We start from the raw sequence: 15,644 nt of genomic DNA, 5'->3' as shown, positions 1-15,644 counted from the left end.
TCATCCCCCTCCTCCCCGTCCATTTCTCCTTTCGGCTTTGCTAGGGGCCCTGACTCTACCAACGAATCCCCGATCCATTTCAACCCCATTCACGCGCGCCAATAAGCTGCAACAGCGTGAAAAGGGGGTCTTTGCCTACGACTACCTCTGCGGATGTACGATATGTGTATGCCGTTGGAATATGTGCAGACGCCTCATTTTTTCGTAGGGCACCCTCTCTGAATTCGCGTCCCTCTCTCGGGCGATACCGACTTTCCTCGCCGTACTTCATACTTCCCTTACTCGTCCATCCTCTCCTCTTAACTAACTCCGTCGTCCTTCCCCCCTCTCGAATGTTACATAGACCTCCTCGAGACCATCTCCTTTCTTCACCCCCTTCATTTTCTCAATACTCCTTCGTATTACATACTGTATACTCAAAGGCAATTTGTGACCAATGATACATCTTTTGATGCGATGATTTATTATTTTATAGAGGATTTCGATGCGAGTATCTCAACGGTACAAAATTCTCTAGTAGGTGTCCGTCATAGAAAATATGATTCGCTGCAGGAAATTGAGATTCAGCGGGCAATAATGATGGATACAGTTTCGCACATAGAATTGCTTTTATTCTTACAAAAGCGAATCATTTACATATATTTCTAGTTGAAATTGTTTGTCAAAAAATTCGATAATGGCTAGAGTATTTTTAGTTATTATGGAGCAGAACGTTTTGGAATAGTTCTATGCCTATCCATCATGGACGATATTCACACCTGATACTTAACATTTTTCATCTACCTTTTCAATTTCTCAGCAGAATGCCAAACGTTATTTAGGAATTTTGACTCCAAATGAAAACTTCCGTCTCTAATTTGCTTAAATGACTTCGATTACTTAACTGAATGTATTCTTTTGTCGAGGTTTTCACTTGGAATTAATAATTTATATGAATTGTTGCAATTTGGTGGACTTTGTGGTTGAAATATTTTACAAGGCCGTGTTAATAAACCTTGTTTTACTGCACTCGTATGTTGAAGGCCACACTATACCTAAAAGCTCACTCTGGTGAAAGGAATATAATAATAGGTATATAATAAGAATATTATTCAGTGGAATCTCTACCCCTACTTGAGGGATGCTTTTGGAGAGTACTTTGAGTGAGTACGCAGTCCATCGGATGGGACGTTAAACAGCGGATCCCTTGGCGCTATTCGACAAGAGTAGGCTAATGCCGACGCCGGGTTTCTTTCCACCCTTCCTTTCCCAATCATCCCTAATGGCGCAGATGACCATAGCTTTCGGTCGCCTCCCATAAAAACAACTACCATATAATAGGGGCTGGGATACAATTGGCATTAGAACTACAATATTCGTAAACCTTCGGGGCTGTTGGTGGCTATGGCAAAGTGAAAATACTTTTCCTTGATTCCAAAATTTTGGAAACCCGTGCTTTGAATATGAACAATTTCCGACTATAATAGTACAAGGTACTACGTACTTTTCCATATAATTTTACTACACGGTTTTACACGTTTTTGGTTGTTTATTAATTCATATTCATATGCATTCCAGGACCGAAAAAAGCGCTAAGTTTAAACACAATGCGTTGTACAGAAAAGTAAAATTACGTAGAAATCACATTCTTTACTTATTCCTATTATAATAAATGTATATGACTACCATAAAGTAAAATCTGAATCCATAAAGTGTATTATTTCCACCTAATGTAAGGGTGGTCTTGTTTTCAAAACATTTCAAGGTTTTTTCTTTTGTAAAAAGTGTCGCATAAGATATGTCTTTCAATAATTTCGTAAGCGACTAAAATGGTCTGCGAAAAAATAAATACTATATATCACATATATCCTGAAACATGTGGAATAGATTGGTGTGTTTGCATTGAAATGGGAATTTTACATCCACAAAATCATTATATCTATGAAGTCATTCACTTTAAAGTCTGTAGCATGCGATAAAAGAAAGCTTTAGATGAAGAATTGGTCTCTTAGTACTATAGCTTAAAATTTAACGGTTATATATTTCAATTGGAATAACTGGTTCAAACTTTCTTAGTTACGTTTGGCATCTCAGCCTCTCATATCCACTAAAAAATTACGTGGGCAACTTACTTGAGAAATCGTTGAAATTTTAATTGCTTTTTATTAATAATCCTTTCAAAGTATTATAACCATGTTAATATCTCTTGAATAAAAAGCGTTTAGTTTCGTTGAAAATAGTTCTAATATTGTATCACGCATACCTATCAAGGTGTGAATCTCTCAAAGAATCAATGGGGGGAAATAGAGTAATCAAGAAAAGGTTTTGATAATATGTTTCTCCAGCTATCGCATCGTAATCATCTCCGCGAAATTAACTGTTATTAAGGAGCTTACACACTGGGAAATGGATGAGAGCACAAACTCCGTAATCAAAGCCTGGTGATAGAACTTACCGATATCTGTGTGTGTTCCTTTGTAAGCATTCGTGAAGCCTAGGAGCAGGAAACGGGCACGGAACGACAACTCCGTCATCCGCCACCACGAACAGCCTAGAGTCAATATTTGTCCGGCCGGCTCTGCAAAACCGTCACAAACGACTCCCCTATGGTACCGAACTTCGTATTCTTCGTACGGAAGAGAGCTGTATCCTTAGTCCCGTATCCACATGGTGAAGCTCAATGCTTGGGGTGAGATTTTGTCAGATCAGTGCGTTTCCGGCCGTCTTCAGTTTTAGATTTTCGTTAAATGAAATTGGCGTTCATATCGGCCAGTATAAATTAGTTATAACTATTGCAAGAATTAGATCGATATAAAAATAGGTAAAGTTAGAAAATATTTATGCTTGATCATTTTGAAAATTGTGGAATTTCGTCTCAATGAAAGTGATATATTGCAGGTGAGTACATACTATTTATGTGCATGAGTTGTAATTGGTACATTCAGGGTTAAGAATATTAGAAGTCAGTCTCCAGAAGATAAGATGAATACACATCAATATTTATGCACGCATATGTGTATATAAGCACATACGTATGTATCTATAGATGCCTATATGTATCTATATATCCATATGCGTAGCTGGGAATGATCGATTGATCTTCCCAAGAGAGAGGATGGAAAAAAATGTCAACGTGTCGCAAAAACACCATTTTTTCATCGAACTCGAATGCATCATTTGTTTCTTTCCCAGTCAGATATCCTCAAGGGAAGGGATTCAAGGAGTCCGGAAAGGCGGCAGGTTACCCGTTCCCCGGCTCTTTCCTGTCCAGGGGGCTGTCAGAAGGAGGGAAAGAGGGATGGGGTCCGCCGTGGGAGTTCCCTCTCCCATTTCGTCTCTCACACAGCCCCCTATCAAGGCCGTCCCTCAAAAACTCAGGCGAACTCCGCCGATCCTCGCCCCGGCCCTGCTCTTCCATCGCCCCACAACTTTCTCCGCATCCCTCCCCGCGCCGTGGAATTTGATCAAATGGCCGCCCGGGGTTTTCTCCACCTCATACCCCATTGCCCGGTCGGTGTTCCGGCTAGGCTGACCTCCCATCGCATAACGACCCCCTTGTCTTCCCGTCGGTTCGCCTCGACCCTCGCTTGCTCTGTCGTCCACGGATTTGTCATCGAGGAATCGAATCCCTTGGACGAATGTGCATAGGGGGCTCAGCATTCCCTTCGTCCCAATGATTTCCACGCTTCTTTCTTCACCACAACTTTGGCCATAAAGTCATGCATGCTCTAATCCAATGGTCTTCCGAGATCTGTGCTCTTTGAACCGATGTTACATCAATAGCACGAGAAGTATTTGTTGGTACGGGACTCAAACTGTCCATCGATAGGTGATGCGTTTGGCCGTAGTTTATTTAATATGACTTTTTACGAAGCTGCTACCAGCATAAAAGAATTTTCACTCAAACATACTCTTCTTGTAGATTATTGGGAAAAAACACGTTTAATGGGTGATTATTTACTCAATTTATCACCCGAAAATTATTGAAATCTGTGCATTACGAAGAGCAATTTAAAGCGAGCGTTTTTTCTCAAGCATATAGAAAAAATAATCATGCGTGAAGAATGCTTTCATTCGGTCTAAGTCTAATTAAACCGTCTGGTTGTTGGCACGCCTCGGATTACGGCATCCGCTTTCGTCTTTTACTTGAAATCGATGGTGAGTGGATCCTAGATTTTCTATGTAGTAGTAAAAAGTCTAGCCATTTTCTAAAACTCCTAGTCATTATTAAGACATCTCGGTGTGGTTTTAATGTATTTTCAAAGACGACGCCTCCACCTGTTGTTTCTCCGACTTTGTTGAAACTTTGTTCTTTGTTTCTTATTCCTCTTCCTTAAATAATGACATGAAGTTCAGCCTTCCTTCTGGCATTATTATTGATGGCTGCGACAGGAAACAACGTTCTTCGAGACTCTATAGTGTCGAGTTTTGCCTTTGTTGTCTTTGTCTTGTCATATAGAGCCGAACTTTAATTGGTAAACTCTTCGACCCTCCGGTAACCTCCTTCCTTCGTTGTATATTTTTCAGTGTGGTTTGGGGGCGAGATTGTGGTTGGGGTTGACTAACAGCGCACCAATTAGTCAGCTTCAGACGCATTTCCATGTTTGAAGTAATCTTACCATTTGAAATAGATATGTGATATTTTCCTGCTTTGTATTTGCAATTTAGTTCTACTTTCTCCATCCTTATTGATTGTTTAGTTATAATACTTTTGTTCAAATTACTGGAATATAATTAGAAATCATTGGATAGTGGAATGAATATAATAATTTCACTTTGAAATACTTACTCATTCAAGCACTTCATTGATTTCGTAAACTGTCTTACAGGAATAGCCTTGCATTAATTGTTGATTACACAAAAATATAAAAAAAAACTGGAAATGGTTGAAATTGTCGGAATGTTAGGTTTTTCTGATACCATAGGCAGGCATTGCTTATTATTGGAGAATGTTTTTAATGACCTCGGATAAACATATCCGTGATTTAGTGCTTTAAGTGATTCAATACTTCTAATTTACACATAGGTTCAAATGAATTAATTGAAATACCGCGGCGGGTTAAGTGATGGCTGAATGCATTACAGTCTTTCCCAATCCGAGTAGTGAACAAAAGTAATAGTGAGAGTAAACATTCGGTGTAGTCGTTTTTTTAAGGCTAATATTCGAATATTTCCATCGAAATCCGCATCCATTCCAAATTCACTTCTGATCTCATCGTTTTTAAATTTGGAACATTGATACTGGTCTCGGCTTAAAAACCAGTAGGGCGGCCAAATGTGCATAGGTTAGAGAACTAATTTAGACAAATATACCAGCTGCAATGTATTATTTAATTGGCTGGTGTCATCCCAATAGCTCTGTGATGTAGGCTGGTACTGTAAGATTACCTGTCAAAAATGTCTGATGAAGATGGAAATGTTTTCGCCAAAGTGTTCGAATGCTTTTGACGTAGAATCCATCAGCAGTATTCACCTTTATGACTAGATGGAGAAGCTAACGCGTATGAAGCCACGTTGCCTATGATACTTATGGTATACTTCTCAACCATAACCTGCAATATTTCAACATTGGTTGTGCTCTCTTCAAACTGTTGGTAATTCAATCGTCCCACTACCCGCTCGTATTTCCATGATAAAGTTTGAAATATCATGGATACATTTGTGACATACTTGAGACTGTTTATGAATCGAATTGCCTTTCTGAGAATCGGCCGACTGATTATCGGGAAATGTAATTTGTAATTTTTGGTTAAACAAGTAACTAGATGGTAGGCCGACCAACCGGAGTTCCTATAAATTTTATCTCCCGGGCAATAAATATCCAGGATCTGAAATATCTCACGTAAGATTCAGTTCTTGCTTGGCCTCTGTGTGCTTTCCTTCCATCATTTCTCCGCGTGGAAATAAATAAAAACTCGAACAAACCTCTCACACCACTCGTCTTCCCACCCTCCACACCGCCAATAATACATAATTTTTCCCCTACATACCCACGTTTTTTCCCATTTTCTTTCCTCCCCCTCGCCACTTAACCCTCGCGCTCCAAAATGCACCGCTTCCAAGTCCACATATTTAGAGGGGGAAGGTTCGCGGGAAGAGATGGGTGGGAGGGTAAAGTTCACGCCCTCTCTTCCTTTCACACACTCATACAAACACGTGCACCCCTTCCCAACCCCAAGCACCACATCTTTCTCGGTGCCGTTCGTGACTTGGGCTCGTTCGAGCAATGCTGGAATGTTTCAAAAATGGGTGCCGGGCGACGAGAAGGGGGGCTAAGATCGCGGCAGGGGAGGAGTTTTTTTTTCGTATCAGGGGGTACGACAGGCGAAAGGGGGGTTTTTGCAGGGTGCGGAATGTGTACGTGAGTCGACTAAAAGAGTGAGCTCCCGTTATCATCTCCCGACGCCCTTCACCCACTTCGGAGGATGGGAATTAAAAGGAGGGTGTGTGAGCACACACGTTCGGAAGGGATGGAAGAAAAGATAGACTCGTGTTTTATTGTTACCACGGGCCCCATTGAAGAAACTCCTTGAATAAACTTTTCTCCTTCTTCCTAGATGAGGAGAGGATAGGGGTGATGCCGAAGAAAAAATAAACCCGACCTTTGTTATGATGAGAAAAACCGAGATTTATAGGGGAGGTCCCTCATCCTTTTTGTTTCTTCGTTTTGCACGCTCGTGATGCGGGGGCGCTCATGCAGCATGTCTCTAATTCTACATGCGTGAGGTAGAAGTGTAATCGTTTGCTGCTCTTCGAGGGCGTAGATTTTCCATCAAGATTCCGTTCTTTCTTCCGTCGCCGAGCGATATTTTTCTCCACTTATAGCATGGGTTATAGTTGGTTTTCCCTCGTAACTTGGCGCGGAACCATGATTTTTGATGACGTGAATTCGCGTAACCATTACAAATCATATGCCAGTGATCTTCAAATTTATCATTCCGAAAATCAAAATACGTAATAGCTCTCGACTCTAGGCGACATCACGGATCATTGGTGTACTGCGCTGCGAGTTTCACGATTATCAACTGATCTAGGGAGGGAACTCGCGCCGTGGACAGTGTAAAGTATAATGGTCAAAAGAATGTCCGTGATAGCACCCCAGATATTGAATCCATGCTTTCGTATCCGGGAAATGGATTCGATCCATCTAGTAGGTAGCCAATAGCATTACCAACGGGATGACCACCCGCCAACATCCCGTGCCATAAGTGGAATTAGGTTATATAACTACTATACTGTATTGAATACATAATTACTATACTTTATTTATTTTCACTGAAAAATAAATGACGGTTGAATCACCCATTATGGGTGGAGATGACACGCAAACTAAGATCCACGATCCGATCCCTGTAGTGTCTAAGTGTTAATGAAGGCCATGCTACTGCTGAAGCCATCCGAACAGTTTGGTGAAGGTCGGTAATTACGGGCAGTTTAGGAAATAAGGTGGGGTGGGTTAAGCGGAGTTCGACCTTAGCTCGCCATTAAGTCGGTCCTCCGACGCTAATCACACCGGTGTACGTGGGCCAGCGCGGTTTGGTAGCATTTGGTGTGTTACCGGTTTCCTGGGCCGTGCCCCTTCAATACCAGCAGCGAATTGTGTGCCAAGTGAAAGCTTGGGAAGGTGCTCAACAGCGCGTGAAAACGTTCGCCATTTACGTCCGCCCGCTACAATCCCTGCACGTGTGTTCCCAAATGGAGCACTTAATTCCCTAATGGAGTGGGGGTTAGGGTGATGCTTACGGAAATCATAGCGAAGGGAAGGAGGAGATCCATGAAAATAAGTTTTAGTAACCTTAATTATGTAAGAGACACGTTGTTGCACACTCAGAGAATGCATTACAAATTGAAAACAATACATTTTAGGCAAATGAGGACCAGGTTTCCTTAATGATGGTGGCCAAAAAGTTTGACATTCCTTATTTACTACCATTGCTGTAGCACAAGTAGTAAATAATTTGAGAATAAATTTTATTAGTGTAAATTTTGCGAAGTGTTTCGAGTAAAGCCTTTGAGAAGTATGGGAAAGCTGAATATTGGTAATTGGAAAACGACTCAGACCGATATAACAAACCGATACATGCATTGTCTGTTTGACTACCTCATTTTCCTTTGGAACGATGTGGCTCAAGTGTTGTCATCGAAGTCATCCATTACACAGACGTGTATATTTTAGTCAATTTTTCCTAGTTTTTATCTATTCATCCATTTAAATATCATTGCAATATTTCACTGTATACATAACATATTATTCGCACTTCCCCTCAAGAGAGCAAAAAGCTGCCATGTCTAAGCTTGATTTTACTATCAACTGAACTGTAATGGCATTGCAGTACTAACATCGGATTTGGCTGCGTTTTATATGCAATTTTTTACAGGTGTTATCATCATACTTCCGGAAAAGCATGTTATTTAATCTCGATTACGTCAAGTTTCCATCCCGCCTACTAGACCTCTTCGAAAAACATTCTCTAAGGTGTACATCATGAAAGTAAAAAAGAGTTCTCTACAACGAGAGATTGATGCGGATCTCCAAAAAGCGAGTGATGATCTTGGTGATCATCGCTTAATAACATCATAATTTGGAAGAATCAGACATTGCATGTTGGAAATGGAAAAAATGCTTCTGATATAATAGCAGTTTTCTGCTAGAGAAGTATTTATTTCGACCTAGGTTTCGAAGTCAATGCTTGATCATCAGATCACTAAGATAATGATGAAGTGGTAACTTCGTAATAAATGCCAAAGTAAATACTTTACCTGTGAAAAATTGCAATTTCTTTTACAGTAAGGTACACTACAATAATACAAGGTAGAATAATCTTGGACAGACAGAGGAAGTAGATTTCAGGATATTTTTCAATCGTTTCCGAGATGTTACTCCGAAACTTTTCATTTTTCCTTCTGCCCCTCCTACTTCATCTACGCTTCCCCCTTGACCCTCCCCGCGACCAGTTAACCCTCGAGTCCCTTCGCTCCCACAAATCTGCCATCTTTATCACCAACCTCCTTCCACTTCAGACTCTACCTCCTATAGATAACGAAGTTCAAGGAGTCCATTAGAAGATACACCACTCAACCCGTGTGAGTTATGAATAGAAGGATACATTCCCGTATCGCCCTTTTATTAATTCTTTTTCTGCTTTATTAATAAGTAACGAAGAGACGTGGGCTCCAGGAATGCTTTCAAAGGTTTTAACTGATCTAGTCTTGATTGTAGTATAAAGACAAAAGGAATCTTTGTAGAATTTAAAATTGTGACCGTGAGGGATTCACTTCCCGACTAACTTATTGTTTAATATTTTTCTGGTGTTTATTTAATTTTTCTTAATAGTTATATTTTACGTTTGAATGAGTTTACGGAAAGAAACCACCAAGAAACTTAAATATCTCGAAGTAGAAAATAATATCACGCTGGATGAACTGACATATGTATGTGGATTGATGTATTGATTGTTCATTTTGAGTTTTATCAAGATAACTAAAGAACAAAATCTTAATTCTTGGAAGCCGAGCTGCAGCGGAAATTTTCCACTCGGAATAGACCATTCGAAATTGTGGCGCGCAAAGAAGCATGGTCATTTAAACCCAACACTAGTCTATTATTGCGTCTGTGAATGTTTCATGCGGTACGTAAAGGTGGTAAATTTACTCAAGTAGTCCATAGTAGTTCATGCTGCATATTTTTGAGATTTACGAGCAGTTCAAAAAGATTATATTTTTCTCATGGCATTCTCTAGGGGCTTTTGCCTAGAGAAAGATTGTTCTCTGTACTGTTATCATAGAGCTAATTTATTGCACAAAATCATAATTATTTAAAGTACTGCTATCATTAGATCATTGCATAGTTCAGATGAATTTCATTAGGAAATATTGATAGTTTTCAGCGGTAAAATGATTCAATAAAATGTTATTCACTTCTTGTTTCTCTTTTGATATTTAGAAGATTTGCAACTTCAGCTTTACGCAAATAATTTTAAACAAAGTAATACGATTAGTAATCTCTAACTCACTTCAGAGCGTAGGTTAAACATAAGTTTAGGAATATTTTGCGTACTTCTATGTAATTACGATAAAAACCTATGATCACTTTGGAAGATATTAAAAAGAAAAATTTGAAATTGTAAAATTGTTGTGGTAAACAATGAAATTACACTGTTTTTGGCACCCTTGAAAGATAACCGTTATATATTTTGCAATTTGAATGATTTAAAGTTTACTTTCGGGTCGTATTATTACGTTTATGAGGCATTGCTAAATGCTTTGACAAAAATATTGAGTAATCAAACGTGCTTAGGTAATATTTATGGATGAAATTGGATTTACATATCGTATTTTTTTCAATGCACTCTTCGGAGAGCGTATTCTTTTTCATCTCGCTTCCATGGCAGATACGATACTCGTATCACCGATCCAGCAACAGTTTGTGGACTCGGAGGTTTTTGGATTCCATCCAGACCGATGTTTGCCAGCCGTTGGCGCACGGCTGCCGGACTGCCAAGTGCAAAAGAATTAATTTCTCCAATATCTGCTCGCTTCATCTTCCTCCCTGCTGGATCAAAATTGAACCATTTTTTCTGCACTGTGCAAAGAGATGATATGGCGGCACGGAATTGCGTTCGTTCTTTTTCAACGTCACAATTCTTCAAATAAAAGTGAAAAAATACTTTCCTCTCCCGGGATGAAAAAATCTGATAAAAATCTTGAGTCGGGTAGTTTTACTGCATATCGATCATTCGTTGGGAATGAATCACCTTTTCATACTTTGTCTACTTCCACCCTCCGTTGGATCGCGTTGACTGGCTAGAAACTCTTGCAATCGATCGGAATCTGTTCTGCAACGGTTTTTCTCAAAACCACTCAAATCTCATCTAGAGAATAAACGGGGAAACTACAAGCTTACTAAATCCTCTCCATGCGCCACTGTAAACGAAGAATTACGTGCACGTATGGAACTCGGGATGAGATGCTTGGAATCATCATCATGCAGAAAATTTTATATTAATATGAATGAAAATCGGAGAAAATCTTACTTTTTAACTCAAAAGTCTTACTTTTAACAGAAGTCTAGACATTAATCGTGCCTTTATGTTAATATATTGACTGTGCAAAGGTTCGAACTACGCATGCGTAGGGTGCTCATGTTGGAAGTTTTATTTAAGTGATCAAAGCGTGAGTCCGTTAAGCAATAGAATATACACACTGACACAAGTTTATCATAAAAAATGCTTTGTATGTGAAAACATAGTGCGTGATATGACCGTAGCTTTCAAATTTTAATTTTAAGTGGGGATCCTCTCGCGCCAATCCAAAACGATTTGATCTATTGTGCAAACAGAAAGGATATTTCCAAATGTTTTGGTTGGATTTTTCTGAAAAAATCTGCGCAATCATTCCTCTGTATTCTATCTACAGGGTGAGTCAGAAAAGACTCCCTGATTTCACGGGTGAATTGTAATGGAACAAAATAAAATAATTAAAAAGGGCTTTTATTTCTGAAAACTGCACTTAATATTATTTTTTTCATTAGATTAAAAAAAATTATTTCATTCAGGTGAAGACGATCTTGGTGGGCGATGCACATGTTAAGTCGTTCAAAAAGTTTTCGAAAACTTTTTTCAGCACATCTTACGTTATTCCAGCGATGAATTCTTTGGTCGCCTTCTTAAAAGCTTCCAAAGTCCTTGGTCGAACTCTGTAAACCTCAGCTTTGAGATATCTCCGAAGAAAAAAATCACATGGACTGAAATCCGGGGAGCGAGGGGGCCATTTAACAACCCCTTGTAAGGAGATCAGGCGGCCGGAAAATTGTTCTTCTAGGATTTGGCGTGAACGACGGGTGGTATGAGCCATCCTGTTGAAACCAAATGGCTTCTGTGTCATATTCCTCACCACACTCTTCCATTTTGGGGAGTAAAAAGTTCTCCAGCATATCACAATAGCGCACAGATTCCACAGTATCACATCACAGTTTAACCTCGAGATTTAAATATATAAAACCCAATAGTACCTAAGGAGGACACAGCGCACCAAACTGTCACCTTGGGGCTATGAAGAGGTCTTGGGTGAAGCTCGTGTGGGTTGTCAGTCGCCTAGTGACGAAGATTTTGTTTATTTACTCAGCCGGAGAGGTGGAAATGCGCTTCGTCGCTATTTCACAGCGCCCTCTGCGTCGTAAACACACAATAATTGTTCGTAAAGAACATTTCAACGTCAAAGCCTCGATACTCACCAGTAATCACTAAAAATGGCGTTGTTTCCCCCAGCTAACTTCACCATTCTCACTCCGCTAGTTCACTTGAGCGCTCTTTGATGATTTTGTGAAATTAGTGAGTCCATTCTTACTCACCCTGTATCTACATGATAACCTGCCAGCCAACGCAAGGATGAGTGGCGGGGGATGATTGCACAGCCCGAGCTGGCATATCCCCAGATATCGTTTGTGTGACATTCTCCCGTCTCTTTGCTGAGAAAATAATTGCTTATCTCTTTGTTGTTGGTGACAAACCAGTCCACCCTATCTCTTGAGAAAATTCTGTTACATACAGAGTTGAGTGCGAATGTCTGCGAATCGAGGGTGTCCCAAATACACATTGAACTGACGACTCAGCTAATCACAGAAGCTTTATCAAAGTTTTAAGTAGAATCCGATCCCCTCAAGCAGGCTCAGACTTTCAAAGATAATGAATGGTATCAAGTGTCCCTCGGTGGAAGCGTTCTACGTTCATTATGAAGGAATGAAATCAACTGATATACTTCCACATTTAATTAATTCTACCTACCCTAATTTTAACACCAAGTGCCAATTCCTATATAATGGCACCTGGTGTCACCTTGACGACCTTGAAAATGGAACTTGTTGTCGAAAACATGGTGTATTTAATAAATTAATAAAGTGTGGAAGTAAACCAATTGTTTTAATCCTGATATTGAAATTAGTTTTTTGTTACGTTCCTTAACTGTGTCCTTCGGAGCAGAGACCATTTTATGTTGCAGGTCCATATGGTAGTGGAATTTCGCCTTCTTGCTTTTCAAATTCTGGTTTGGACGTTATTTGATAAATTTTTACTTCATTCCGAGGTTCATGTGTTTGTTAGTTTATAGCATATGTAGTTGCATGCGTGTAAGTTGAAAAGGTTTTGAAATCAATGTATATGCCATTATGGGTATAGGTATGCATACAAATAAAGCTTGTAAATATGTTGATTTTGCACGTGGTTTTTTTGTCTTTTACGGGTGGTGACCTGACACCCCCCGCCAAACGCCCTTCCGGCGGTTTTCAGGGTATTATGAAGGTGTAAATGTAGTTTGTCTGAGACGAAACTATTTTGTTTAATTATCAAATAAACGTCATTTTAAATATAATTTCAGTAGTTTTTGTAATAACGTCGTTGCTAACCTACAGCGTGTTTTAAGTGCACACGTCAGAATTTCATATAAAATAATATTTAAAACTAATCTTTTTAAATTATGATTTTATCTATCCGTTCTTTCGTGGTATTTCCTTGGCCATTTTCTGTTTTTTAAAAATGTAGCGCATTTCAGTGTTTTTCACCGTTCTATGCCGAGTAAATTAACTGAAGGTTTGAAGTTAACCATAAATTCTATCCTCTTTTTGCTGATTTTGAAGCAATCTGGTAGATATTCGAATCTTTGTTTGTTGTTTATGAAGATTATGATGCTGTTGATGTCTTAGAGGTTAAAGGTTTCTGCTTAAGATACATTTAGGAACAAGTTTGGGCAATAGATATCGGAGATATTATATCACGTTTGTTTGAGGTTCAATAGTGAAATTATTTTATGTCAGGGTACAATCACAATTACGTACTCCTGGCAAATAATGCACTGGGATATTCGCTGTTATTATCTAAACTATTTTTCAATTAATTTCTATTTCAATAAATTAGTTCACTAAATTGTGATTTATAAATTTTAAATGATCAAATTATATGTTTTCCTTATGCAATTTTTCATTTTGTTTTGAATTTCAGGCGAGGGAAATATTTGTGCGCGTATCCCTTGTATTGAGAATTGGACGAGATTAAGCCGTAAACATCTTTTATTGTATCGTCACGACCCTGCCTCGATATTTTAACGACCACCCTCGTGTTAAATCCGTACCTTTTTCTCTCTCATTTCTCACGAAAGAACCGAAACTTCCCTCTGGGAAAACTATTTAGGTGCATTATGGTTAACTTAGATTGGGATTTAAATGCTCTTCTCTTGCATCTTTATAATTAAAATATTTTCTTCTAAAGAAATATTTTATTTCACGCATGGAAAACATTTTTCGTCAATCAAAGGAATTAGTCAAGTACATCTAGATTTCGTGTCAGATTGAACGAGTCCATTGACTTCATGTGACAGGGCAGGCACAGCAAACTTTTCGTGCGTGAGGAACCAATTGATTGATTGTCGTGTTCAGGTATCCGTGAGCATGCGGCCACATATAAACGTGCTTCTCCCAATCCGCGGGTCGTCGACCTCTGACCCAACCACTTAATGGATTTTTTCCCTTCTCCCACCTCTTCTAGATCTAACACTCCCTTAACCTTTGTATTCGCCGCCCCCCTCTGCGGTCCATCCCACCTCTAGCCTCCTCACCAGTCGCACATTTCATCAGATGGGCAAGGCAGAGTATCCCGCATTCCTGTAGTTTCCTGGTTCCAATGCGCTTCAGGGGACCCTTACAGGGAATGAAATGGGAGGCTGGAGGGCAAGAAAGAGAAAGAGAGAAAGGCCCAATATTCGATCTCGCCTCTATTCCTACGCCGGCGCGTCCATCACTATTGCTCCCTGTTCTCCGTCTCATTTTACCCGGGCTCCCCTCTCCGACCCATCTCTTATTCCCAATTCCCTTCTATGCCTTCCTACTCGCGCGGACTCCTTCGTGTTCCAAGTTAAATCCGTTGAGGGGATATGTAGTTTTTCTTCGCTCCGAGAAATTGGCGCACTCCGGGGTGTGTAAGGGAAAAGAGGGGAGGGACATTTCTTCCCCTTGCAGAATATTTTTGGCTGGAATGAAATTAAAAACTAATATTACTCGTGGTCGTAGTAATCATTAAGAAATATGGCAGTTAGCGAAGACCATTTACACCATTAATAATTGGTCGATTATTTGGTAAGGGTAGGATATTTAAAGGATGTAGAAAGGGTGAAGAGGTCCCTAGGGAAGGGAACCCGGCGTCAGTTTCAGCAATTAAAACGATATTAGGCAGTTTTAACGATAGGTGCTCAGGGTTCCTATACGTGCCCAATTACGAATATCGTGCTCAAAGCACTTTCCACATAGCATCTGAAATAGGAATTGGATTACACGCAAAACTAAAAAATCATACTATTGCTGGATTCAAACCTGGGCCCTCGGGGTGGGAAGTCAGTATATTAGCCTACAATCCATACTTCCTTCATATTACTTGCTGCAGAGCGTGTTGCGTTCCCTATATTAGGGTGGTTACGTGTCATGGTTTTCAGCATTCTCTATCGAAAAAAATAATATTAAATCATTGTTGTTCTTATAAAAATTACCTCCCTACAAGAGGTTTTCTAGTTCCACTACTTCTCCGAGAAATGGATAGAGAGGAGAATATTCTAAATCTTCGATTTGTAAAAATACCCAAAAATGTATCATTTTCATCTTTAAAAAATTAAAACGAATCTCGTAT

This window comes from Hetaerina americana, unplaced genomic scaffold (assembly GCF_022747635.1).
Source record: "Hetaerina americana unplaced genomic scaffold, ioHetAmer1.1.p SCAF_4, whole genome shotgun sequence".
Lineage (NCBI taxonomy): Eukaryota > Metazoa > Arthropoda > Insecta > Odonata > Calopterygidae > Hetaerina > Hetaerina americana.
The sequence above is the reverse complement of the archived record's forward strand: the minus strand, read 5'-3'. Positions refer to the sequence as shown.